This window comes from Ptiloglossa arizonensis, chromosome 5, assembly GCF_051014685.1.
Source record: "Ptiloglossa arizonensis isolate GNS036 chromosome 5, iyPtiAriz1_principal, whole genome shotgun sequence".
Taxonomy (NCBI): domain Eukaryota; kingdom Metazoa; phylum Arthropoda; class Insecta; order Hymenoptera; family Colletidae; genus Ptiloglossa; species Ptiloglossa arizonensis.
The window spans coordinates 6,351,283-6,377,913 of record NC_135052.1 but is presented as its reverse complement, the minus strand read 5'-3'; the positions used below and the strand labels follow the sequence as shown (position 1 = coordinate 6,377,913).

Sequence of the window (26,631 nt, the reverse complement as noted above, 5' to 3'; positions counted from 1 at the left end):
GAGGAACTCGTTCGTCTCGGACTAATCGTTGCAAGAGTCATCGAACGAGAGCCACTGCGCCGTTATTTTGCAAACGAGCGGAAAAACAAATCAGAGAAGTAGAAATTACAGCCCTTGACAGCCTAGCTTTCGTTACCAAGAGCCAACGCGCTGGTAGAATTATTTCATTCGATCGATGACAGCTTGTAATTTCAGCTGTTTATTAAATCGCAATCTTATTTGTCTAATTTATTTTCCATAATTTAGATAACAAGAGCTGGACAATTTACCAGGTTGTTCGATCAGTTTCGTCGTGTTTTCCATTGTAAAGAAATATTATAATACGACACTTCGACTTCGAACGACTGTAAATATAGAAACGAGTCGACGGATCTACACGAAATTTCGCACACGTTCATCGAACGGTGGTATCGTTTTTAGAAAAATCGAAACGTCGAACCTAATAGCTTCGTTTATTATCGTACGATAAAACTTATTGAACAACCTGTTACATTTTCTAAATAATCGGTACTTATCAAGGATATTCCAGTGTATCGAATTCGTACTAGTAATTTCGTTTATCAGAAATTTCTCGATAGGAGATAGATCGTTTATCGATTGTTCGAACATTGGAAACACGATATTTTGTACAAAGGAACAATGTAACAGACCATTCGAAACATTGCGCATTTACGTCGATTGATTTTTATCTACAAAATACTTTATTGCAAACCGGAAGTTTCGATTGTGATTTTTCCAAACTGGCTAACTCGTATCGTGACCAGGTTTAAAGTATCACGATCCAAAATTGAACAGATCGAATTCAAGAAACATCGAGCATATTGAAGTAAAAGTAATACATATAATAGGTTGCTCGATAAGTTTTGTCGTTCGATAAGTTAATTTTTCTAAAGATGATACTACCGTTTGATGAACATGTGTGAAGTTTCGTGTAGTTTCGTCGTAGTATTTTTTTACAATGGAAAAAACGCTAGTATATATAATAAATTAACCAAAAGAATGACAAAGTATCGACGAAAGTAAGAGTGCATAGAACACGCACGATTGACTCGAGGTAAATGTTTGAAAAAAATAGAAACGAATTAAACGAACAAAAGACTGTCAAAAGGCTGCAACGAACAATTTCCAAGAATGTATTCGAAAACAATTCCAATAGGATTGCAGCCATCTTTATCGAAAGTTACGTGACGAATTATTACCGATACTCATCTCTCGATTGTTGTCTATTATTAAAGTTATCTATGCACGTGTCGCGTATCGTTCATCACCGATCGCAATTTTTAATCAGTCAGCCGATTAAAAATCATTGTTTATACCTGGATCAACGAAACTTTAACCCGTACATTCGTCAATGGCGCTCGATTGGTAATCAATACGCGTTTCATTTGTTTATGCGAACATAGAATAGGAAATCATCGCTTCTGGTCTTTCGGGAAAATTAGGCGTACATTCTCCTTAAAAAAGATCAAGGAAACCTGCTCGTTTCGCGTGAAACGCAATTATCGATCCGGTTTAATTAATTTCTACCTTAATTACGGCAGCGTATTAGCAAACGCGTATATCAAAATGTAAGTATTTATCATTCGTATAATTAGTTGACCAATTTATCGCGTATCGTTCACTGAAAACGTGTACGATACTATGCGCGCACCCGGTACGGATAACATTTTAAAACCGCTACTTTAAATACACAAAGGCCCGAACGTATTCATTTCGTTCTCCGTTTACGTTAATTATAGAACCAAATAGTGCCCACATACCGGAAATCGTGCAAAACTTAACAAGGCGAACGCCGAAAGTAGTTAAGACGGTAATAAAGGAACACGGCGGATACCTCGAACGAGATGTTTCGTTTTATTGCCCGCAAACGACCAGATTTGTATCGCAATGTGTAATATACGTATCCCTTGTAGCCCGGAGTAACGCACTCGGTAACAATTCGAGAAGATTTCGATAATTCGATAACGATTTCCCGAGTTTACACCCTGGAAACGTATACACACTTTCACAGGGGAGTGTACACGAGCCATAATTCCGATTACTTTTTCCAAACGGGCGAGGTTCACACTCGAACGCCTCGTTGCGTTAACAATTTAAATTGTTCCGGCGCCGTACCGCGCCGCGGAAGACATTTCCGTCTGGTTACGATATATCGGCGTGTAATTTTGCACAGTCCGAACGTTTCGATCGATCCGATACAAAACGAACGATAAGAGTTCACGAAACGCAACGTGGTTTCGCATAATCGCGCTAACCGCGGCCTGAAACGAATGTCCTGCGCAGGACACTCAGCGAGCGCGACTAATTGCCGATCCGGCAAAATCTGTATAAATCGTCCGGCATAGCACCGACACGGCTAATTACAATAGCGATTTCCTTATCGATTTTTTTCGATCTCAGGGCGCAAAGTGCCGCGAGCGACTAAGGAGCGGTTAACGCGAGCGAGCGCCGATGTAAATTTCTTCCCGTGAAACTCGAGCGGCCCGTTCACGGGCTAGATTAATTGCCGCGATCTATAAGATTGCCGGCGTACATGAAATCGGTATCGCGTGGATCCGCCGGCGCGGTGTACATATTTAAATACGCGCAGGTGTACGTGTCGCGGGAATACAGTTCCTACGGTCTGGTTACCGGTAGTGGAAACGAGAACGTTGTAGCTGTACGTGGCATACGGGGAGACAATGCAGACATTCGTTTATCTGCGACGCGCGTTGATTTACGAGGACCCGACTAATCGTAGGGCATATAACGTGTTCTACGATATTTCGAGCCCCGAACCGGTACAATCGTCCGATTGCGTACCGTGTACGACGATGCAACGATGCCCGACAGACTGCGTCCAAAGCGACATCCTGCGGAAAATTCGCTTCTCATGAATGCAAACCAATCACTTTTACCGTCGTCTCGTTCGCGATTGTTTCACTGGGCTGGTTGGAATACGACATTGAACCGTGCACAGTATTTGAGAAGTCAAGGAACGGTGGATGAGCTTTTGGCGGCTCTATGTTTGGAAATGTATGTGAGAGGAAATAGGAGTGGGGAGAGCGTTTCGTATCCCGGGCCTGCTAGTGGACTCGTGAGTAAGGCATCCTAACAGGCCCTGCCTTATACGCCGGGACAGTGGAAGATCGGTAAGGGATCGTATATATACCGATCGGAGCAGGTACGGGAACTTGCGGGAAACGGTTGGTGGTGAGTTTCCCTCTGGTGGCAAGCGTGGGTAGCGCCGCCACAAGCTCGATACAGGCTTTCCTATTTTTTCCGTTGGTGTGCCGACGCGATCGTTACAAACTGTTCAGTTGTTCGTAACCATACTCTGCTGCGTGACTGTATTATATTTATCTAAAAATAAACGTCCTATTTACATTTTCTCTTGTGCTAAACAATTCCAGAATTCCACAGGGCTGGTGAACGCGAATCAGAAAAGGAGAGAGAGAGAAAACGAGCGAAAAGTGCGTTTAGGTGGAAACGGTCGACGAGACTATGCGGTGGATCGCGATTCGTCTCGGATCGATTTTCAAAATTTCCTCGCGAACAATCTGAGAGTAAGTTTTCGACTCGAGAAACAAAATTTCCAACTCGTTCTCGAAGCGTTTCCATCGATCTCAACCGCGTTTATTCTTCCGGTGAACTATTCGGACTAAACATTTTCATTTCCTCTCGAGATGTTTCCATTGACTTCAACCGAGTTTGCTCTTCCGACGGACCGGTCAAACTTTGCTCACTTGCACCGTGAACAAACTGCTAGGAAGTAACAAGTTGCTCGATAAGTTTTGTCGGTATGAAACGGAGCTATTAGCTTCGTCGTTTTATTTTTCGAAAGATGGTACCACCGTTTGTGAACACGTGTTCGTATAATTACAATTATTCAAAATCGAAGTGTCATAGTATTCTTTGGTAAAAACGACGCAACTTATCGAACAACCTAGTAGGTGAATAAAAATGTTCAAGTCGTTGCTCTCGAGACTTTTCCACAGATTTCAATGTTTAGCCTTTACTAGCCTTATTTTTCTCGGCTTCCTTTCAAAATTTCTCACCGACACTGCGAACTAAACTGTCCCTAAACGTCGAAATGTTCAAACTCGTTGCTCTCAAAGCGTTTCCGCCGATTGCTTTCCATCGAGTACCGTATCCATTACGTCCAAGTCGAACAGAAACGATTCGCGAACCAAGACCAAAGAGATCGAATTCGATGTTACTAACGTTTCCACGGATTTCAATCTACGCGAATCTTCTCTTCCGATGGAATGTCCGTGGAATCGGTCGCTCCCATTCGAAGAAAGACACCGTGCGTAAATAACGATATCTGGTAGCGTAGCGAAATATCGGGCGGGTTGCACCGCAAATATTTAACATCGAGTTCGTATCGGGAGGAAACAGGATATTCGTACGGCGTGTTCATTGGCAGCTTCGCGGCTGGGTAATCTTATCGAGATGTAAAAACTAATAACGGAACACAAAGCACGATAGCCGGCGCGTAAATCGTGGAAACGAGGCAGACGGCGAGACGCGGGGTATACGAGGCGACGCGCGTTTCTCGACACGCGAGAATATTAATAACAATGGCTTATTATCAATAATAATAAGCACCGTGTTTTTCGTACGATTGCACCCCGCTCGATCTCCCAATTACACGCCAATACGAGCATATACGTACAACGCGAGTTGAAACCCAGAAATCACCGGTTCGCGGAGACCGGTGCAACTGCATTCTCGAGTCTTTCCGCCGAAACAACACCGAAGCTAGACGAGAGCCTCCGCGGAGTGGATTTTTCTCGCGTGGCCCTCGGGTGTCACTTTCGGTTCGACACACTTTCGATCGAATATCAAAAGAGAACGCCAGACAGAAACGGATCGTGGGCGGCGTTAGACTGCTGGCGAACTAGAATCCACCGAACCGTTTTCGAAGAAGCCAAGTGGTTGGAAAAGTTGGTCGAAGCAGTCCTCGGTTACACGCAAGGAAATAAACTTTCTTGCCGATTTCAACCGAACGGAGCTCGTTCGTTCGAAATAACTTTTCCTTAGTTACTTCCACGGATCGTTGCAGACATTGGTAGAGCTGACGCAGGATTCGTATCCGAGTTGTAGCGCGTCCTTTCCTTTTCAGGACCGAATCGAACTACAAAACTCGATACAGAGACACTGAATTTGTGTTTTTTTTTTGTCCACGACCGCGTTTCAATAACGCGTAAACGTCACGGTTCTTTTCGAAAGAATCGAAGCATCGTGACACCGCAGTGAGAATTTAAGAAAATATTTCATCTAGCAGCGACTCGGTGGCAAAAATTCAATAACTCCGGGATCGTAGACGATGCCAGATGTCGCAAGAAGAAGCATCGCGGTGGAACCGACAACGTCAACTCGAAGACAGTCGGGGATTACACGCCGTTGTGTATAGCAGCTTTTGGAAGACGATTCGCGCACGCGTTTGTGTAAAGTTCAATCGGTGCTAAAACCTGAACCGTTTCCCTCGTTTAAAGTACAGCTAGCCCGAACTCTGAAGCGAATGGTAATTCTTATAGTAATTTGTGAACGACGGACGACTTACGTTTGCACCCGAGTGTATACACAAAATACACGTTTCTGGGGTAATAGTGATTGTCAAAGGTTTCGCGAGAGACATTGTAGAGTCATCGTCTGGTAACGATATCTTCAAATGGGATCGTCGATCCTTATTTTTCCCAGATGACAACGATCGTGTTGCAATTGTATATAGGAGCCGATACAGGGATACGATCTCGCGTTATTTCTCGTTTTCGGCCACTACTTCCCGAACAGAGTAATTTTACAAAATGGAGATTCCAGACTTCTTTTTCTTGCGATGTCCGTCTCTGCATCGCGAGAGAAATTGAAATAATATCGATAGAAATATTAAAAAATTCACCAGCGGCAGAGGGGATGCCTTGTCGGATATTTTGTTTCGTATTTAGCGTAGAAAAGACACGACGAATTATTGAATTTGTCAACGACGGAATTTAATACTATCCACGATGATATAAGTCGTGGAAAGAAATCTGCTATTCTCCTTTGAGAAAACGAGGAAACAGCTACTCTGGAAGGAATTCTATGTCAATTTATCACCGCGTTCAATTTCCGGTATATCAACGCGGATAGCCGTGCTTGATTTTTTAAGTCATGTCGAAATGATCAAGCTTAAAGCTACTCGATTCTTCGTAGAAAAGAGGAAACATTGTTTATCGCGTATGCAGTCGCTAGATCGTTCGACAGTTGTCTCCCCTTTATTTCGATCAACGAAACAACGATAGTCTCTATTATCCGTGTGGTTGACAAGATATCCACGGACAAAGAACTTAATCAATTAGCTTAATAAATTAGAGGTCTATGATGGACGAAGAAACGCGAATCGAATGCAACGATCCGGTCGTAGCCTCCGTAGAATCTGCACCAAGGTGCATTGGTGTTTAGATTTGATCGTTACTTCGAGTGGCAACCGTTCGAAACATTAGACCGGTAGTATCGGCCCAAGACCCGGATTCGAATCCTAATTCGAACCAACGAATCGTCCAATTCTTTTTCACCGGAGAGTTCCGACAGACGGGATTCATCATCGCGTTTTTACGTATCGCTTTCGTATCACTTCGACTCTTTAATTTCGAGCCAAGAATGACCACATTTATCAGAGCGGTCCAGCTGCAGGCGACAGCTGTTTCAGATATTTGGCTCGGAATCAAAGCAATCTAGGTAGCTAAATTGTCTAGAGCGATCGCGTGGCAAATGAAAGATCGAGAACCGAAATCACGGTGATCCGGTAATACGATCGGGCAATTCCTCTTCTCTGTGTATACCGGATCGATAAAAGAATCATCGATTCGGTCGTTGGCTCGAAAGACGTTTCTATCCGGTTTGCTACCAACTGGTACGAAGCGGTGGTCGTTCGTAGCTATTTGTCTGGATTGTTCGGGAAAGGGAGAGTGGGTGTCTTTATCTCGTGTTACTGTTAGCTGGGAAAGGAGTTTTTGGTTCGATCGCTGGATAAAGAGAAATCTGTATCTGTTCTGTTCCGTGGACGATCGATACGACGAAACACGGGCACCCGGGATCGTTCGCGAGAAGAAAGAAAGAGGGAGTTTTTACCTTGCGCCAATATTGTCCGTAAAAGGAATTCTGTGTCAATTTATCACCGCGTTCAATTTCCAGTATATCAACGCGGACAGCCGTGCTTGATTTTCTAAGTCATGTCGAAACGATCAGGCTTAATGTCTCTCCCATTTATCCTATGGTGGCAGTAATTGGCTATTAAAACGAAATCTGTTTCGCGGGAACAACTTGATTCCGTGGTAAAAGCGCAAGTTCAATCGCGCGGACGTGTCGCTATAAATAGATCCTTGTTTTCTAAATTTATATGTTGCCGTGGCAAAGAGAAACACTCCGGCGATTTACCGGCTGCCGAATTTTTTCGCTCGGCGGCCGGCTTGCGAAATAAGACGACTAATTGGAGGACGGCAATCAGCATGTATTCACTGTATCTAATTAACCGTCGCCGTATATTTACGAGTAGACTCGTATCCAAGAGCAGCTCATCAATTAAAGGATCGATCTTAAATGACAAATGACTTTCATTTATCAGTAATGTTTCCAGCGAACCCGAAGTGGTGACATGAAATATCGAGGCGATTTTCTGTAATATGATCACCCTGAAATCCGTACGCGAACACAGCAAACGGAAAACAAGCCTCGGAAATTAATGATTCTGCGTTGCTGGAATAAATATACGTGCGTGAACTCGCTTGCCGGCGATATCATTGAAAACGCGTATTATAATATATTCCTTATAATCGTAAAGAAACCACCAGGCACGAAAACAAATCTATCGGTGGGTCCCTGTCGCGCGAATCGACCGCTTCGAGATACTTTATTTGGGCAGAATATCTCACGGGAACCTCCACGGCAATTTTATAGCGACATTTATCGCTGTTGCTCGACCTAATTGGAAGATCGTTTACTTTGTCGAAAATTTCTGTACATTGTACCCGTTAACGAATCGTTTAAAACGTGTAATATATTCGGTGCCTCTCTCGAACCAAGAAAATTCCCGAATCGCTCGGTATCGCGAAATATCAAGGAAATATAACGCGATCTAAAAATAGCATCGAAGAAGAGAAGATAAAAGTTCGTCCTTTATTCCATTTCTTTCGATTCATTTGCCTTCCGCGTATCTCGACACGGTGTACCGACAATATTTAATTTTTTACGACCGCAATTATCGCCGTCGTAACACCGGTACCGGTATACGCGCCTTCTTTACATCGATACAGCAACCTTAACAGCCTCCTCGTATCGGGGTAACAATCTCGTCGAAAAATAACGTTTATACGGCATTTAACATCGACATCGATGATCCAACTTGGTCGCGAATCGAATCTTTATTCCACTCCTAGCGATTTCTTTGTCTCTCGTCTAACTTCGCAAACAACGGAGACTCGATATTTAACTTTTTTCAATCGCCATCGTCGTTCTCGAATACGGCAATGCTACACCGACACGAGCCTTCTTTGCGTCGATACCCTAATTAACTCTTCACGGTGCAACCTCGAATTACCACATCGATGTAACAACCTCGTCGAAGAATCTCGTTCGCGCGACACACAACGTCTTCACAATTGTCGCATCGACCTTTCAATTCCGTCACGAATCTGACGATTTCTCGAGTCCACGTTTCTCGGAAAGAAAATCACGCTGAAACGTGAACCGTGGCGACACTGTACCTTCATCGTTCTCTACATCTTGCGTTACCTCTTAGAATATACTCGATTATTTCACCCTGAAACGAACTCGTTCGCAGAGATCGACAACGTTTCGAGTCCACGACGAGAACGTTTCGAGTCGACGAAAACAATTTTTCGAGTGCACGTTCTCCAGAAAGAAAATCACAGAGAAACGTGAACCGTAGCGACTCTCTTCCCGTATTGTCCTATACATCTTACGTTACTTCTTAGAATATACTCGATTATTTCACCCTGAAACGAACTAGTTCGCAGAGATCGACAACGTTTCGAGTCCACGACGAGAACGTTTCGAGTCGACGAAAACAATTTTTCGAGTGCACGTTTTCCATAAAGAAAATCGCAGCGAAACGCGAACCGTAGCGACTCTCTATCTGTACTGTCCTATACATTTTACGTTACTTCTTAGAATATACTCGATTATTTTACCCTGAAACGAACTCGTTCGCAGAGATCCACAACGTTTCGAGTCCACGACGAGAACGTTTCGAGTCGACGAAAACAATTTTTCAAATCCACGTTTTCCAGAAAGAAAATCACAGAGAAACGCGAACCGTAGCAACACTCTACCTGCATCGTCCTGTACACCCCGCGTTACCACGTAGCGTATATTCGACTATTTTACCCCGAAGCGGTCTCGATCACGGGGATCGACAACGAGACGATCCGTGCCGCGCATAAACGCGACACGAGCCGCGAACACGGGTCCGTGCATCCCGTCGCATTACGGCCACGCATAACCGTACAATATTGCAAACATTCAGCGCAAAGGTGACTCCACGGATGCACCTGCAGTAAGCAAACACGAGCGGACGGAGGAGACAGCAACGAGACTCTCGATCCTCTCGAGCCTGTCCACCTTCTCCCTCTGGCGTAAGGGCGCGCGTGGGCAGGCGTGAAATACTGCCGCACGACGAACATTTTATAGGTGGAAACGAGGCACGAGGTGGGCCGAGGTCGGGGCTCCGGCAGGCCGATTAAAAGTACGAACACGGGGCCCACGGGTGATAATTAATTCACGGCACTGTGCACGCCAGACGGTTTATCCGTGCGATCCGGACGGGCCGCTCTTTTTCGTTCTCTCCACGCCACGAGCTGCTGCTCCTTTTCGTCGTGTCTCCCTGCTAAGAGAGGATTTAAGAGTACGGTTCACCGAGCCGTCGATGGCTCTGTTTTTAATTGCACGGCCCGTCGATCTTGATTATACTCGCGGAAAAGAATGTCGCTCGGGGGTCGACGTACCGGACAGATCAGCCCGCGCCACCAAACGACGTTTCGTCCTGCCAGCGAGAACACCCGCGCTATTGTATCTTCGACTGACAGCCACTGCCCGGGACGAACGAAATCGAGGACCAACGCGCCTAAAGGATCCCGCGATTAACGCGCGAGACGTCTCGGGAACGATCTCGGTCTATACTTTTGCCGATTTCTTTGTCTACCTCGATGCAATTTACGGCTCGGACTTTCTTCTCGATCGTTCAGAACTCGTCTCCAAGTTATTCCTACAATTCTCGCCAGTTCGAGCGTAATACATCTCCGTTCCAACGTTCTCGACCACTGAGACCGCAGCAGAGATGCGATCAAACGTCCCCTTGATTTACCCAACCCGGACCTATTTTAGTTTTCTCATCTACAATTTCTACACGCATATCGGGAACGTTCCGATCGTTCTCTTTAAAGCTTTCCGTAACCTCGCATTGCCTTACCGATATCGTTCGTAAGATATTAGTCACGCGGTTTTAGGCTCGCGAAAAATTGCGACAGATCGAAGATTCGATATCTGTGGAATGCACAATTTTGCTTCTCAAAATTGAAATTTCTCTCTCTTCTGAGACAAACGTTAGCAGGAGCTCTACTGCGAGCGCAACGCAAACTGGCCGTTCGAGGTCATCGAGGCTCCATCCCTACCACGTCGCTCGACTACCCCCACCATTCTCTCGTCTCGTCCCGCGTAGCTACAGATTCTCCCGCTTGTTTTTCAAAGAAAGAAATAATAGGTTGATCGATAAGTTTCGTCGTTCGACAAGAAACGAAGCTATTAGGTTTCGACGTTTTATATTTCGAAAGATGGTACCACCGTTCGATGAACACGTCCGAAGTTTCACGCAGATACGTCGACTCGTTCGTATATTACAAAGTTATTCACGGTTGAAGTGTCGTAGTATTGTTTTACAATGGAAAAACGACAAAACTTATTCGGAAAGTCATTTCGTTTTCTTCTTTTTTGGTGAAAATGAAACACGATTTTTTTTGAGCGTATAAACATTTTATCAAATTATATATTCTCCATTTTGGAAAACGAAACGACTCTCCGAGCAACCCAATGGTACATCATTCCCAGCGGGATTCACGATCAACGCTAGATTAAGGTATTCCTCGTACGTGTCTCGGGAAAATTAATGGTTGGTGAGAAAGAGAGACTTATCGAATTGATCGTATCTGATGGAATAGAAAATGTTGTAACAACTTTTGAAAATATGCTACGGAATTTAAAATAAATTCCTTTGTAAAAATAGTCGAAAGCAGTAATTTTGACCGGTTGGTAAATCAAGTGTTGAGAAAGCGAGCGCACACGTCTATCAAAATGTCATTCGACTCTAGCCGAGAACAACCCAATCGAATGTTCCGCTCCGAAATAGAACCTGGTAAGAAAAACACTCGTCCCGTAATTGTCGTCTCTTTTCGTGCGCGAGCTAATCACCTAGTTCTCGTTCGTGGCACAATTCTCGCCGTATCTGCTACACCGATCGCGTACGTATTCTATTATTTGTAGGTGGGTTTGCGTTGCCCGTTTCGCGATCTCGAGTAAGTACTAGCAACGCTATAAATCGAACGCGCCCGAACTCAAAGCCGTTTCATTGATCGCCGTTCCATTAACAAATTCTTTAAATAAATTCCGCCGCGGTAATTAAAGTCCAGACGGGGTTCTTTCTTGCAGAAGCGGTCGGTCGCGATGCGACCGAAAGCAGATCAATCACGGGCCGCACGAATCGACTTTTTTCCTCGGTAAAGACGCATCGGGCCCCGGGAGCGGCTCAGCGGATGCAAACGAGGATTCGTCTCGCCTCGAGAGCAGCAATTGGATTCAGCGATTCCTTTTCGCTAATGAAGGAATCGTCGGTTCGACTTTGTAATTAACCCACCATGGGCACGACGACCACGTCAATGAAACTCTCGTTACAGATATACAGACGAGGCTGCCCCCGTCTTCCTCGTTCGCTTCGTTCTGCTTCTCTCTCCGGTTCTCCGGTTCTCTCGGTCGTTCTCGCTCGTTCTCCGTCTTTGTCCCCCTTTCGTTCACTCTCGGTCCGTTCGTCCCCTTCTCGTTCTCATTCGCCAGTTTCCTTCTTCGGTCCAGTGTCCCTCGTCGCTGTTCGCGAGTTCGAGATCGTGGCTCGAGAGCCACGGCCACGTCGCAGAAAGTAATTACAATAATGAATGTTTATTTTCGCAATCAGCTCAACCGCGGTAGGTAGACTTATACCATTCCGTAAGGTAACTTCTTGACTCTCTTTCTCAACCCCTGCGGCAAGGTGGTCCCTTACTCTTCGTCGGAGGCATCGACGTGACTCGACGATCGGTATATGCCGCGCGTTTCTCTCCCGGCTCGTTGCCGATTTTCTTTTGCCGTACGGCCGATGTTGACGGGCACCCGAACGCAATTGCGAAACCCCGGAGACGAAGTCTGCGGAGAAACCCGCAATATATTCCCGGCGCCGCCGCTCGAGTATCATAAACGAGCCGTTTAATATATTTTTGCGACGCACATCCGCACTCGCATGTATCGGCGCAATGAATCGCGACCCGACCGGGCGAAACGCGCGCCGCAATAAACTGCGTTACGTTTTGCAGGTGAATTATGGAGAACGACGCCGTTACTCGTTTAATAGCGCCGGCGTGTACGTGCGTGCAACGTGGAATTTACAAATACGCCCTCTCTCCGCGAGCGAATTTTCGATCGAATTCGCAACCGGGCCGGACGCGCGCGACCGCCAACATTTTCGAAAAGCGGAATCGGTGATTCGAAAATCGTTTCGAAAAATCGATGTTTCCGTTCGTTACACGCGCGAACATCGATGTACAGCCTCGTGAACGCATGGATGCGAATTCGTTCGAGATGCGCGAAGAATCAACGATCTCGTAGAATTTCAAAGTTGAGCCCGCGCGCTTGAAATTTACAACGTAAGTAGGTACGCACACGACGAACGCGTCCACTTAAAGATCTTATCGAATCGTTAATTTCGCGTATGAATTAATCATGGACGGTTGGGGAAAAAGAATGCCCTTCGACGCGTCCGAAAATGGAGCTCGACTTCTAACTGCGGTAAAAGAAGAATTAAACGATCGACGTATTTGGGAGGCGGGAGTGTATCGACAATACGCGCGGATTCCCTGAAACAAGGATTTATCGGGGGGGAGGTCACGAAAGAAAAGATTTCTGCCACGCTTTTCCATAAAATATCTACTCGCGATGAAAAACATCACGAACGCTCGCTGCTCGCCGGTCGAATCGATTAATTCGGTGCAAGTATTACGCGGAATCGAAACCGCAAGAACGAAGTCGATGGATCGAAAAGATCCCGTCGGATTTTTCGTCGAACGAATATCAAAGTCGCGATTCTTTCTCGGTTGTCGCTACCGCGAGCACCACCCGAGGGCCAGAAAATCAAATTTCTTTCAAATACGTGGAACGTGGTCCTAGAAAGAAAACGACTCGAAACTCGCTCGATTAGTCGCAAGAATCTACGAATCCCCGTACTCGTCATCGATCCAAGAATCTCGAAACCTTGCACTTTGACCCACGGTTCGATTTATCTCGAAACGAGCGAGCACAGTCGCCGTCCAAAATATATTGTTCCTTGGAAACCTCGTACGCTGATCCGATACACGATACGTGAAATTCGAAAAGCACGTCGTAACTTTCGGTCCTCTCCTTGTTAGGAGACGAAGGTAGCGATAGCTCGATAACACGATAACGCGCGATTAAGAACTTCTTTCCGGGAGCGCGGTCGTGTGCGCAATAAATTACGAGCTTTCGCTCGGCGGGACTCGTTTTCAAAAACGCAACAGGGCGCACGGGGAAGCGAGAAAAAGAAGGAGCCCGGAGGCTCGTCGGCCTGTTCTCATGGAAATCGTTTCTTTTATGAGAGCTCGGGCGATAATTCGCAGCGGGCCAAGATAGATCGCGAAATCAATTTCTGAATGAAATTACGAAATCACTTCTGCAAACGAACATCCGCCTTTTTTTTCTCCCTCTCTCTCTTCTTTTCTTTCTCTCTCTCTCTCTCTCTCTCTTGCTCTGCCCGGCGGAGATTTACGCGATTACTTATCTGCGGCTTCGCCGCGTTCACGGTGGACGCGACTTCTGGCCATTTATCCCTGCCGATCGCCGACGTATGTAAATTTACGGAGCCGTTAATTGCGGCGAACTTCTTTCGGCCCTTTCGAACCAGAAAAACCGCCGACGTTGCTCGAGGCATGCGCCGCCACTTATGCCCCCGTGTACCAAAACCATATACTGCTACACGCGCGCCCGTATTCGCGTGCACTCGCGCAAGAAGTATCTGTATTCAGATATCGACGTTAATGGCGATCGGCGGGGTGTGTTGCGAACATGCTCCGCGCCGAGCGCAATAGCCGATTTTTTTTATCGATTAACTCGTACTTTGGCCATCTGCATTTATCCTGGCAAAAATTGTTCAACGTCTCCGCGCGCGAACAGGAATTACATACACGGCACTGTACGGAATTTGTTTGAGCGCGTTTGAACGCGGTGCGTATCGATTAGAACGTATGTACCGACATTGTGCAGCGGTTGTAATTGACGCCTCGTCGCGTGAATTTTTCTTTCTCTTTCTTTTCTCTTTTCTTCGTTTTTCCGGACAATAGAGACATCAACGAATAGAAAATTAACGAAAGATGGTACAACGCGAACGTACACGTGATAAACGTGATCTCCGAAAGGCATCTTGAAGCCGAACCGAAGATCGAAAATTAAAATGTTCAATTTGAGAATTATCGAAACCCCGATCACCGTTATTGATTTTCACTCGCCGTGCTTCCAAGATCTCCCGACGCACCGATAAATGTTTCCGGGAATAGTTCATCGAGATTAGATTAAATATTACTGTGTCGAATTTTGCAAATATCGTCGATCGATTTATAGAAATGACTCTGTACGTATATATTTTCGTAAATTGTAACGCGTTAACGAAATCGACGCGTTAGTACGTAACAATTTTTCCAAACGGTCGTAACGTCGAAAAGATTAAATGAAACGTGAATCTCTTTATCTCTAACGTCGATCGTAACGGTTCGAATCGGAACTTTCAAAGTACCGTGCAGTTTGTGAAAAATCGCGGGAACTGTTATCGCGAATAATAAATAATATTGCATTTATCGTTGAAACGTTGCTCGGAGTATCGCCCACGCTCGTTCCAGAATCAGTACCGACTTTATCATCCTCATCAATGATCAGCGCGTACACTCGGGAGTATCCATTACAGGCCGCAGTCGTTTCGCGTTCCGGGGTATGCAATTGTATCGATAAAACAAAAGCATCCTATCGAAGGTACAGTGCCATTAATGGTCGCCCGTCCCTTTCTTGCTTCTGTTATGCGATAATCCACAGAAGCAGCGCTACCCTAGGATTATCCTTTTGTATCCATTAGCGAGAGGGAGTAAACTAAGAAATTGTAACGGCGGCGCGATCGAAAAAGCACCATATGCTCCCTGTACGGTGTCTTCGGTGCCGCCGCGAGGAAGGAAATTTATGCTAAGCCGAGACAAAGCCCTTTGTTTGAAAATCGTGTTCAAAGTTGGAGGAATAGCGTCAAGCGCGTCATGAGCGCGTAACTATCGCTGGACTTTGTTATCATCGCGCAGATCGCCGTTATTCACAACCGGAAGATTTTTCAAATAGTACAATTCTTGCGCAACTTGATACATATATATTCATCGCGATTAAAAAAGTTCCACAACGATATATTTTTACACAGTGCTCAACGGTACTCGATACCGTTCTTTCCATTTCCGATTGAATCGTCTGGTCCGAAGAAAACCGACGTCATTGTACTCCGAGGAGGAAAACAAATAAAAATATATCACTACGAACGCTAAACTCGTACCGTTCGAATCACCGACATTATTTCTACCTACTGTCTCGACGGCTGACACCAACGCTGGACATTTCCCTCTTAAAAAGGAACAAACTGGACGCGTCGTTTGAAATAACGCGTAGGAAACCAGAGATTTCGAGGTAGAAAATTTCCAAGATAGGTTACACGTCGCTCGAGATCTCGTATCGGCGGAACCAACGACCGATAGGCGTTATCATCGGTGAAAAACGCATTTCACGGGCAAAGGACATCGTGAACATCGCTCAGGTTGTAATCTTTATAGCTAACCGCGCGGTAGTTGAGCGGCGATCGCGCGACACGTCGAAAACATTCACAGCTCCTTGGTTCTCGATTTACCGGTGTCGTTCGATCTCGCGACCGGCTGGTCGTCGTTCGCGTGGAAATGGCAGGCGAGGCGGTAGTAAACGTCAAAATACTCGAGCTCGCTCGCCAGGACGCGGTCCAGCGATGTTCGCGTCGCTGCGAGCTCCATTAGGCGCGGGCGCAACCGAGAGGGGAGAGAACGCTACCAGTAGTGCACCTCTGCACTAGGCGATATGCATTTGAACCAGTTGCACCGGGCTGGCGAGGTCGGGGTGAACGCCCAACGCCTTTAAAGAGAGCACGCAGATGCGATACGATGCGCCTCGCCCTGCCGGCCCTGGTTCTTTCATTGCCTCCGGCATAAGGGTGCGTTTCCACCGGTGTTGTGCGCCTCGCTGTCACGGTGGATCCCTCGAGCATCGTTCCGTAATTGTGTACATCCGCTACCGACCAAACGAACCGAACGCATCCTTCGTTTTGCCGGTTTCTCGTACGGATAATAATATTGAAACGATTCTCGCTGCAATTGTACTCGTCGTTTCGAAGGCTTCGGGCGTTAATAGCTTCCTACCGGAGGACAGATAGCAATCGAAACGGATTTCATTCGCGGCGAGAAAATGAGTACCTTCGCTACGCAACCGACTTCACCGTTTCGTTTTACGCGTACGCGCATAATTAACCGCGTTCGACCGATTCGCCCAATGGCCCGTTAGTTTCCTCGTGAAAATATTATTTCTGGTTCGGTCCGAATAGGAGGCTCGTGCATCGGACAACGGCGTACTCGCGTCGATCGAGTCTACGTTTTCGTGCGTAGAATGCGATCGTTACGTTTTTGGGTGTTACGTTATCGTTACATCGTCGTACGTCTTGAGAAGAACTATTTCTTCAGCAGTGTCGATTAAAATTTACGTTAACGCCAAGTATTCCCACACGATTGAATCGTAACAGAGAGATTATTACGTTTCGATCGCATTGTTGTTGTACGTTCGATAAGCATTCGCTCGTTGCTTTTCGCGTAAAGTGTAAAGAATTGTCTCGATCGGAACGTCGAGTCGTAACGGATCGAATCGACGAACATATTTCATTTCACGTTGTACGAGCATTAATTGCTCGAAATGAAATCATCAGCGGTAGAGTAATCGTTAGCCGCGCATCATCGATTGGATCGAGTAACAGAACAGACAAATAGAAATTCGAGAGAATTACGATTTCCTTTTATTTGACGAAAATTTCAAACGAAATTCCCGTACAAGTTACCAGACACGTTCAACGAAAAAAGTGTTCCAACCCTGCTAATGGGTTGAAAAAAAACACCTATATTTTTCAAAGTGCCCCGCAAAGTTATCCGATTCGATGTTGAATCGATCGAAAGGATCGAGCTAATTTACGTGGAAAATGATCGGTCCGTTCCGAAGAATTATCGACACCGTTTACGAGATCGTTGTTCATCGATCGATACCTTTGTAAATTTCAAAATCTCTAACGCCGCACGAATCCCGATACGGATACAGAGTTGGCCAAGCACCGATAATGTGTCCCGATAAACGCGAGAAATCGCGTATTCGTCGAGGAGAAAAACACAAGAGAAAGAGGGAACGAGGAAGAAACGAAACGATATCGATGAACGCGAGTCGCGTTGCCATGTATCACGCGAAATTATCGAGAGAATAATCTGATGTTCGGCAACAAGAAGAAAACGTAACGCTTAAGCAGGATGCACGCGCAGATGCATGGATGTATAAAGGATGCATCCGTACAGGTGGGCGGTAATAAAATGAATTATAATGATGCGCGATGGATCAGGATATTACCTACGTGCGTCCACGCTTCGTGGATGACTGACCAGTGGGAATGTGCCCTAACACGTTGCATCCAATTCTTCTCGGTCGCCAGAGACACACATCGAGCATCAAGGAGCGCGATTCGCGATGCGCTCGACCCGATGCGAGATTAATGGAGGATATCACCGATGAAGGCGCGCTTTAATCAACGAAATTGGAGAGTACATAAACCTGACGTTGCATATTCGTGCCGAGAGGATAGGGTCGAAGGGACGATGAATCCTCGGTCACGATACGCGACCACGTGAGCTCGTATCCTCGATCGAACGAAACCCCGTAGAAAATCTGACAGCTAACGTATTTCGTTTTTCCGTGATCCATAATACCTCGTGTACAAAGGGAACGATATCACGCGCAAGTGAATCAATTTTTCGTCCATCGAGCGTGAACGATAGATAAGTACCATAAATGGAATAGAGATCCGTTCGTGCGCGCGAATCGAGCCGAGTACAGGTTCGACGATACGTATGGAAGCGTAATTCGAGGAACGCGTGCTACCAAAGGGAAAAGATTCGTAGTACGAGCGTGTAATATCGTCCGGTTTGAGAATTCAACGCGATCGTGATTTAAGGTTGGTCGATTTAAGGTTCGGAGCTGTTGGTCGAGCTGAGAATTAACGTCGCGATTCCAATGGAGTTCAGGTCGTAGAATTGTACACGGTACAGCGGTGCACCGTGTTACATGTAATATTATTTATTTTCGTCGTAAACCACCTGCCCACGCTCCGTACTCTTACAACATTATGTACCAGCAATTTGACGATTCGTTCGTCGCGGGCGACGTATCGTTAACAAACACAGTTGCTCCGGGGCAACGAAGCGTAAACATTTTAATCATGGGCGACCAATTAGATCTGCAGACTGTTGCACAAAGTAAATCTCGTATGTGGAGCGAAAAACCGCAACAGACATCCGTAAGTACAGACCTCGTTACCATATCGCACCGCTGATAAAAACATGTTCCGTGATAACGGTGTACGAGTATCGTTCGTTTCGCCGCTGACAACAAACGTTATTTAAACCTATTAACGATGCAACGTCTCGATAACTATTTACAAAAAACTGAAACGCGTCGGCGGGTGAATGAGTTCGTAAAATTTGAGGAATGTTAAAGTACCGGTCGCATTGCTTTTCTCGCCCACCGGTCGTAGAATAATACTGCATCCGCGAACTTGCGCAGATACGTGTTCCTTGAACGATTATACGGATTGCAATAACAGTTTAACGGGGACTGTAAATCACCGTCTTTTGCGTCATTGAAAACACTCGCGCGATCATGTTAAAATATATACCGAAGCATCAATTTTCAAACACCTTCGTAACGCGAGGATATTGGCTTTGAAAATATTTCGATCGAAGGGTTGGAATACACCTATAGCGATACATTAAAATACATAATTTTCCGTACAAAACAGTTATCGATGAAACCTAGAATTTTGTTCCACGTATTCGAGACGATTCGTTGTTTCCTTCCAAACACTGTCGCGCTTATTCTGTCCAGATTTTCTGCGAATGAACGAAACAATCGATTATCGTGCGAATAAAAATAACGTTTCTTGTTTTCCTCAACGATGAAAGTATCCCCTGTTAACGCGTGAACAATGTTTACCGTAGCCACGGCTGTACGATTGATAGAATATTATTTAGCAGGGACTGCGATAGAACAGGGACGAACCCCCTGTGCAAACGAGTCTCGAAAACTCGGGGGTACGTCGGTTCGTCGTCATTTTCGTCGCGTAGGAATAAATTTCCAGCCAACAGAGAAACCCGGGTACCACCTGTTAACCAACGATGCCAAAACTCGTGTATAACCGAATAAGGGGAGACGTGTCAGTTGTGGTGAGACAAGAAAGGAGAGTATTTCACTTTTCAGCGTCGACAAACTTTCGTCCGGAATGGCAAAGCACTGTGCTCTCGCCACTCGAATCGGCAGAAGCAAAAAGCAGCCGGGTCGAGCTATTTTCTTAAACACGTCTTAAATTCCAGCTAATAATTGAGCAGCTGAACGGCTGGGCGGGGATACTGGAATTATGCAAATCGCGTCAGATCGGGATCGTGTCCCGAGGGCGCGACGTCCGAGAAGAAGAAGAAGAAGAAGAAGAAGAAGAAGAAGAAGAAGAAGAGGCATCAGAAGAAGAAGTAGAAGAAGTAGAAGCAGAAGAAGGTGGAGAGGCGGTCGGGGAAGAACCGCATCGGGTAAAGAGGAAGAACAAGAAGACGAAGAAGAAGACCACGAAGAAGCGGACCAAGAACGAAGGAGCAACGAGAGCGTACATCACCGAGAGAAGGAGCACGGAGAAGGAGACTCGCCCCATTGTGATTGCTATACCCAAGGGCAGAATGTTTCTCCGGTGTGCCGTCTCATGCCGACCCGCAACCAAACCCGAACTCTCTCATCCTACCGTACGTTTCTCGTCCCAGCAACGAAGCAACAGGTTGCACAACCTTCCACCTGCCCCTCTTGTTTGCCGGCCGCCATACATACACAAGATCCACCACCGTCCCTTTTGTATCAGCACCGAAAGAGGCCGGTGACTACCAGCGCGTCGACTATGGGTAGCACGATGTACGAAAAGTGTTCGACAAGTCCGAGAAAAAGAGAACCTACCCGGCCGTACCGTGATATTAGGCGCCATCGTATGACGGATAATGAGGGGCTCGATAACGCGGATATCTCAATGCCCGGGGAAGAATGTTAACCGTTTCTATTAAGCTCCGCGGAATAGATCCCGGTGCACGGTTCGTTCATTGAATCCTTTAACACGTTCCCGCGCTATGCCGTTACAGCGTACAAATTACAAGTAAATATCGATTCTCACGGGAGATGACGTTCATCCTGGGCACGTGATATCTAATCTTTTTATCCTTGCTTTTGAATTCCAAAAGTGTCAAAGTATCGATCCAATTCCCCGTGAGAACTCGAATCTCCGTGGAACACGCGAATATTGTTTCGTATCGGTCGGAATCGTTCAAGATCAATTCGACGATCAATATCGTGGTTCTCGCGTTCGGGTAAACACAACTAGGGATGGAAAATGTATTCGAACGTCTTCGTCATTGCGTTTGTCCTTGGTGAAACAAAACAGAGACACGATTCGATCGAAAATAATAACGACGGCCGTCAATTGTCGCTTTTAGCGATACACGAGTCGTTTTCACTGTGTACTTTTCATCTGGAAAGACCTCAACTTTCATTCGGAACATTTTTCAATGTCGCAAACAGTTTCGACGATATCCCCGCGAATCGATTATAATTTATTTTTCATTGCAATTTTCAACCAGCGGACAAACTACGTCCGAGCATTGCGCGTACGTAATTTTCGTTTATACGCGCGTAGAACAATTTTTTAATAATCGTTTCGTGGCGCCATTAAAGTCTATAACTACCTTTCAACCGAATTGAGTAAGGAAAACGTTGAAATCGGAGATCGGTTAGAAAATTCCAAGACCAAGACGAATACTTGCGAATTTTTAGAAAGGACGCGGAGTAAGAACGTGTAATTTGCATTAAAAGATTCATAGAAACAATATCGTAGATTATTGTAATAAACCGTCGTAACGTTCACCGAAAGGTACGAGCGATTGTTTCAACGAAAACAAGAGAAAAACGCTATTATTACGCTGCGCCAAACAATACGTTGTAAATCGTAGAAAAAAAAATACAATACTGTCCGTGATTGTTAAAGAACGAAACTTTTCGAATATCTTAAAAAACATTTCGCACGAGTGATCGAACATTCGCAAATCGATTCGTTTCTGGTACGCTAATGCACGACCTGGATTCTACGGTCGTTAGTGTATATTCGTAATATATTTCTTTTATCCAAAAATAGACAGTTCCTTGAACCAGAGACTGAGAGAGCTATTAGTCGTTGGCAGATGCGTATGGCAGTTAATGGAGCATGCTTCGACCGAGAGAAAATCTTCAACGACGACGCAACATAAGTAGGTTTCGTTAAGGGTTTAATCCAATTCTTCGAGCAATGGAGATCAATTTCAGCGCGATACCAGTATTTCGCGGTGCAATACCTTTATTTCGTTATGGCTCCCGCGATCCAATGTATCGCGTTATTGCATCTGTTCAAACTCTTACGATAATTTCATAGATTTCTATCCGTATCGTTGAAACGTCGTTCGTATCTAATTTATTCAAAGCGCTTAAATTCCAAAGAATACGATTGCCTTGACGAGTGGAAATACCGCGACGTGTACCGTAAGTGTATTCAAATTTTCCCCTCTCGTCCGTATTTTGCATCGTATTTATTTCGCGTTCGAAGAATCGTTGCCCGTCGATGTTTGCACCAACACGTCGAATACCACGGTAGTCACCGACCCTTCGAACTCGAACGTTTCCTTAAAGCGCTTACGAGAAACAAATTCACTACTCGTAAACTTTGAAATAACGTTACTGTCGGTATCGACGCTACTCTTGACGCTGGTTCGAACAAACGTCGCGGACACTCTTAAGAACCGACGCGGCGCTCGTATCAACGAATCGACAACGATCCGTTCGGCGGATTTTCGTCGTTACGAGCTTCGAAACGTCTCTCGCGTATCGTTGAATTGCATCGATTACGATACGATGACCGATCGCATTATCGCGGGCGTGTCCCCGTACGAAAAATGGTGTATATCACCGATCGTCGGAGGTATATCGGTACCTCGAAGAGTTACCAGGTTCGATCGAGTCGTTGAACGAGTGCAAAGCAAACACGGGCCTCTCCTGTCGATCGAGGTTTCACGTGTCGATGCGCACGCAAACGCGCCGATACGCGATACACGAGAGTTCGGGGTGAAAAGATAGAAAAAGGAGACGTAGCGCCATTCGAGCCACGATCAGATACGATTTGATTTCCCGGCTATCACGTGTTCGCTGCATTTCCTGGAAGAGTCGATAAGCCTTCTTTTTCGATACACGCACGGCTATCGAGGTAATGACGCGCCCCGGATAAGCGACGCGACGGCCGATAAAGCTTTCCTGGCTCACGGCGACGGAGATTACACTTCACGCTCTCGCAGCTTTTCCAACGTGATCGTAAATTATCAATGTTACCGTAAAATCCTACGCGCTGCCCGGCCGGGTACGCGAGTACACGAGTACACGCGCGCGTGCACCTGTCGCCGCGTTGAAATCAAAATATCACGTTATCGGCTGAATAACGTACGATCCTCGTCTCCGGTTGTGGACGCGCGTGAAAAAATCGACGAAAAGAAAAAAAAGGAGAAAAGAAAGGAAGAAAGAAAGAAAGAAAGAAAGAAAGAAAGAAAAAAAGAGAGAGAGAGAGAGAGAGAGATGGAAAAAGAGAAAGAAAACGAAAGAGAGAAAAAACGGGCACGGATTGGTGTGGCCGGGTACAGCGGAGGATTTACTCGGCTATAAGAAACATGCACGACGTGTCGGTGGATGAGGGAACGAGAAATCATCGTGGCCGGACAAGAAACACGTAGCGAGCGCGGTTATGACGTTCCACCCGAGCGCGGTCGATTTTTTGCGGCGCATCGAAGCACGACGAGGAACGTCAACGGTGACGGAAGTCCTTCCCGCTAAATAGAAGAGGACGATGCGCTCGCGACGAAACGAGATTTACTTTGCAAAAGTGTCGAGTGCGCCGAGGATGCGGCCGCCGAGACCTCCGCAACGAACCGACAACCACCACCACCACCATCACCACCACCACCACCACCACCACCACCATCATCACCACCACCACCACCGCCACCGCCGCCGTCGTTCGCCGCGTCCGGACCCGACGGTTATACCCCCTGCCCGATACACGGTTGCCCCTTTTTTCTCCTCTTTCGTCGCGTTCCTCGTCTCCGTTGAAATAAGAAGGAACGACACACGCGAGTCTCGAAACGAGATCGACGCACGCTGGGCTCTCTGTACGCCGCGAAGGCGTGGTCGGTGGACAAGATCGCATCTTCGTGGAACGTGGAGAGAGAGAAAAAGAGAGGAAAGGAGCGGGACAGCGAGGAACCGGGGGAAAGGTAAGATCTGCATGGCGGGGAATGCGAATAAGACCGAGACCGAGGGGCAGAGGGGAGTGTGGTGGCGATGGTGGTGGTGGTGGTGGTGGTGGTGGCGGTGGATAAGGGGAGATCGGAGGGGAGCCGAGGACAGAGCCAATCCTGAAAATTGGAACGAGCGTGCGCGAAGGTAGGTGGGTCGGTGCACCGTTGGCGATGTAGACATTATAGCGAAGGTATCGTCGTGCATACGGCCAGACGTTTCGTGTCTTGCGCGATATCAACCGCGCCGTGGCGGAGCAGAGGTCACAGATAAAAGGCCAAGATAAGAGTACTTAGGACGCAGGTGAACCAAGTGTAAGCGAGTCGATAACCGGCCGCTATCTTATCTGCTCACTCCGCTTCGATACACCGCGGGTCCCCTCGATAGAGCATCGGGCTAGATTCTACGCTTCCACGATCGTGTCGAGCTATAACGTCGATCGTAGAAAATCCAACGATCATCGTTTTCTTACGGCGCCTCGCACCGAACTCGTTTACGGACCTCGATCGGCTCGAACACCGACCGACACGATCGGATCATCCGGAGGACGTTCACGATCGATTCGTTCCCGTTGCGAACGATCGACGAGCTTTTCGCTTTTCGAAATGCAAAATTTTCTTCGCCCGTCGATTCCGTCGAATCGTCGAAGAATTTCGATCCGCGTTCCCAACCACGCGTTCGAACGTCTCGTTTGCGTAACCACCGATCTCGCGATTGCCACTTCACCGGGTCGGTATAGTCGGCCGAGACTCGATTGTTCGCTCAAGGCCACTTCCCTTACCGCGAATCAACGTTCAACGCGATTACAACTTTGACGGCGTAACGATCGGCTTGCCTCTCCGTTCGAGGACACGGAGTACACGCGGGAGTCGTCCATTTCCACGAAGAGTCGAAAACGGGATGGATCGACGAACGGAACAACGACGATAACTTCTCGGATGCCCTTGAACGGACAATCGAATTTCGTAGCACGGTTTATCGTTCGCGCGTCGTACCGTCGTAGATCGTACGACGTGCGTTTCGCTCGATTTCGCAATTCCGTCGCGCTCGTTGATTTTTGCAATTCCGTTCGACGATCGTTAAGCGACACCTCTCCTATTTTAAATATCGTAACGCGCGAGTGACCGCCGGGACAGCGAATAAACGTTGGTAATTGAATTCAACCGATGACGCGACGCGGTAATATCGCGTGGGTCGATATCGGTACGAAGTTTCGTTCATTTCGAAGAAAACGAAACTCGTCCTCGAAGAGGTTAATCGTTGTTACGGTAACGGGTACTCGTCCGCATCGTTGGGAGTTTATCAACGAGATAATGCGTCGCGTTGGTCGCACCGTGATATTATTCTACGTTTCGAAGCGTACTTTTGTTTTTATACAGATCGGTACGCTTTATTTGTGTTTCTCGTAAACCTCCAACTGCAGAGATGGAATTGCAGGTGTACCTCGTAATTGTACAACGCCGAGCGCGTGGTTGCCGAAACGACGATGCAGCGAGAGGTGCATCGATCTCGTCGCGTTTGAGAGCAGCGTTTAAAATACGAAAAGACTGACCCATTTCGGGACGAAACGTCGCGTTTCCTTTCGTTTCGAACGAGAGAAAGGCGACGGTGTCGCTAACCGTGGAATTGTAACGTTTCGGTGGACGTTGAGGGGAAAATCCGTAACCCGGTGATCTCGGCGACGAGCGAACGGGTTCGTTCGGTTCGAAGATCGGTGTTCAACGCGCGAAGAGATCTCGATCGGGACGGAGCGTTGCGTTTCCTTCGTTTTCGAAAGAGGAACGCTTTGTCGTCGTCTCGTTGAAACTACGGACCCGTATCTCCGACGAACCACCGAGTAATCAGAAACTCGACTCGGCCCGGCTGTCGGACGATCGAGCGAAAGCATCGTCGCTGAATTACGCGCGGCGTAAAACGGAACGGAAGCAACGAATCCTAATCTCTGGCGCGACTCTCGGAGCGAGAAAGGTTCCCAAGAGCCGCGACACCGAAATAACTTTTCCACCGGAATGTACGCGAACCGTACGGCTACATATTCACCTCGAGTTCCGCTATCAGCAGCCTGTACTTCCGCTGGCAGTTGCTTCTATCTATACAACCTTACGGCAGGCGTTACATAAAGCAACGGCTCGCCGAGATTTTTCGCGCGCGTCGCGTCGATGCTCGCGTCGCGCGCGCTCGCTCGCTCGCTCGCTCGCTAAGAACGAACCATCGACGCGAATTAAATCACCAGGGAACACGTGCGTTGTCCCGCGTAAACGGAACCGATACAACGTACCCGCGGTTACCGCGACGGGATCGTCGCGAAAAACGGAACGAAGAAGAAAAGAAACGAAAAACCCACTACGACGATCTAATCGCGGAGAACCGGTCGAAGGTGTCGAACGGACAAAATCGTTGGAAGCACGCCTCGGGAAAGTACGACATTCCGGCGGGGCGACGCAGAAATAAGAATTTCCGGCCGAGTACGCGGCCTGACACAGATATCCAACGCGCCGAAGGCCGTCGCGCGTACCTTTCACGCTCCAAAACAATCGAGCACTGGCAACGATTCCAGGAAACGCGAAACAACATCGCGGTTGCTCGAATCGTCCA

At 46.9% G+C, this 26,631-nt stretch overlaps 1 protein-coding gene across 1 annotated transcript in view; it reads right to left on the bottom strand.

Annotated features, from left to right (window-relative positions):
- Positions 1 to 26,631, bottom strand: part of LOC143147423 (uncharacterized) — a 151,320-nt gene that overhangs the window by 123,495 nt on the left and 1,194 nt on the right. The window lies entirely within an intron of this gene.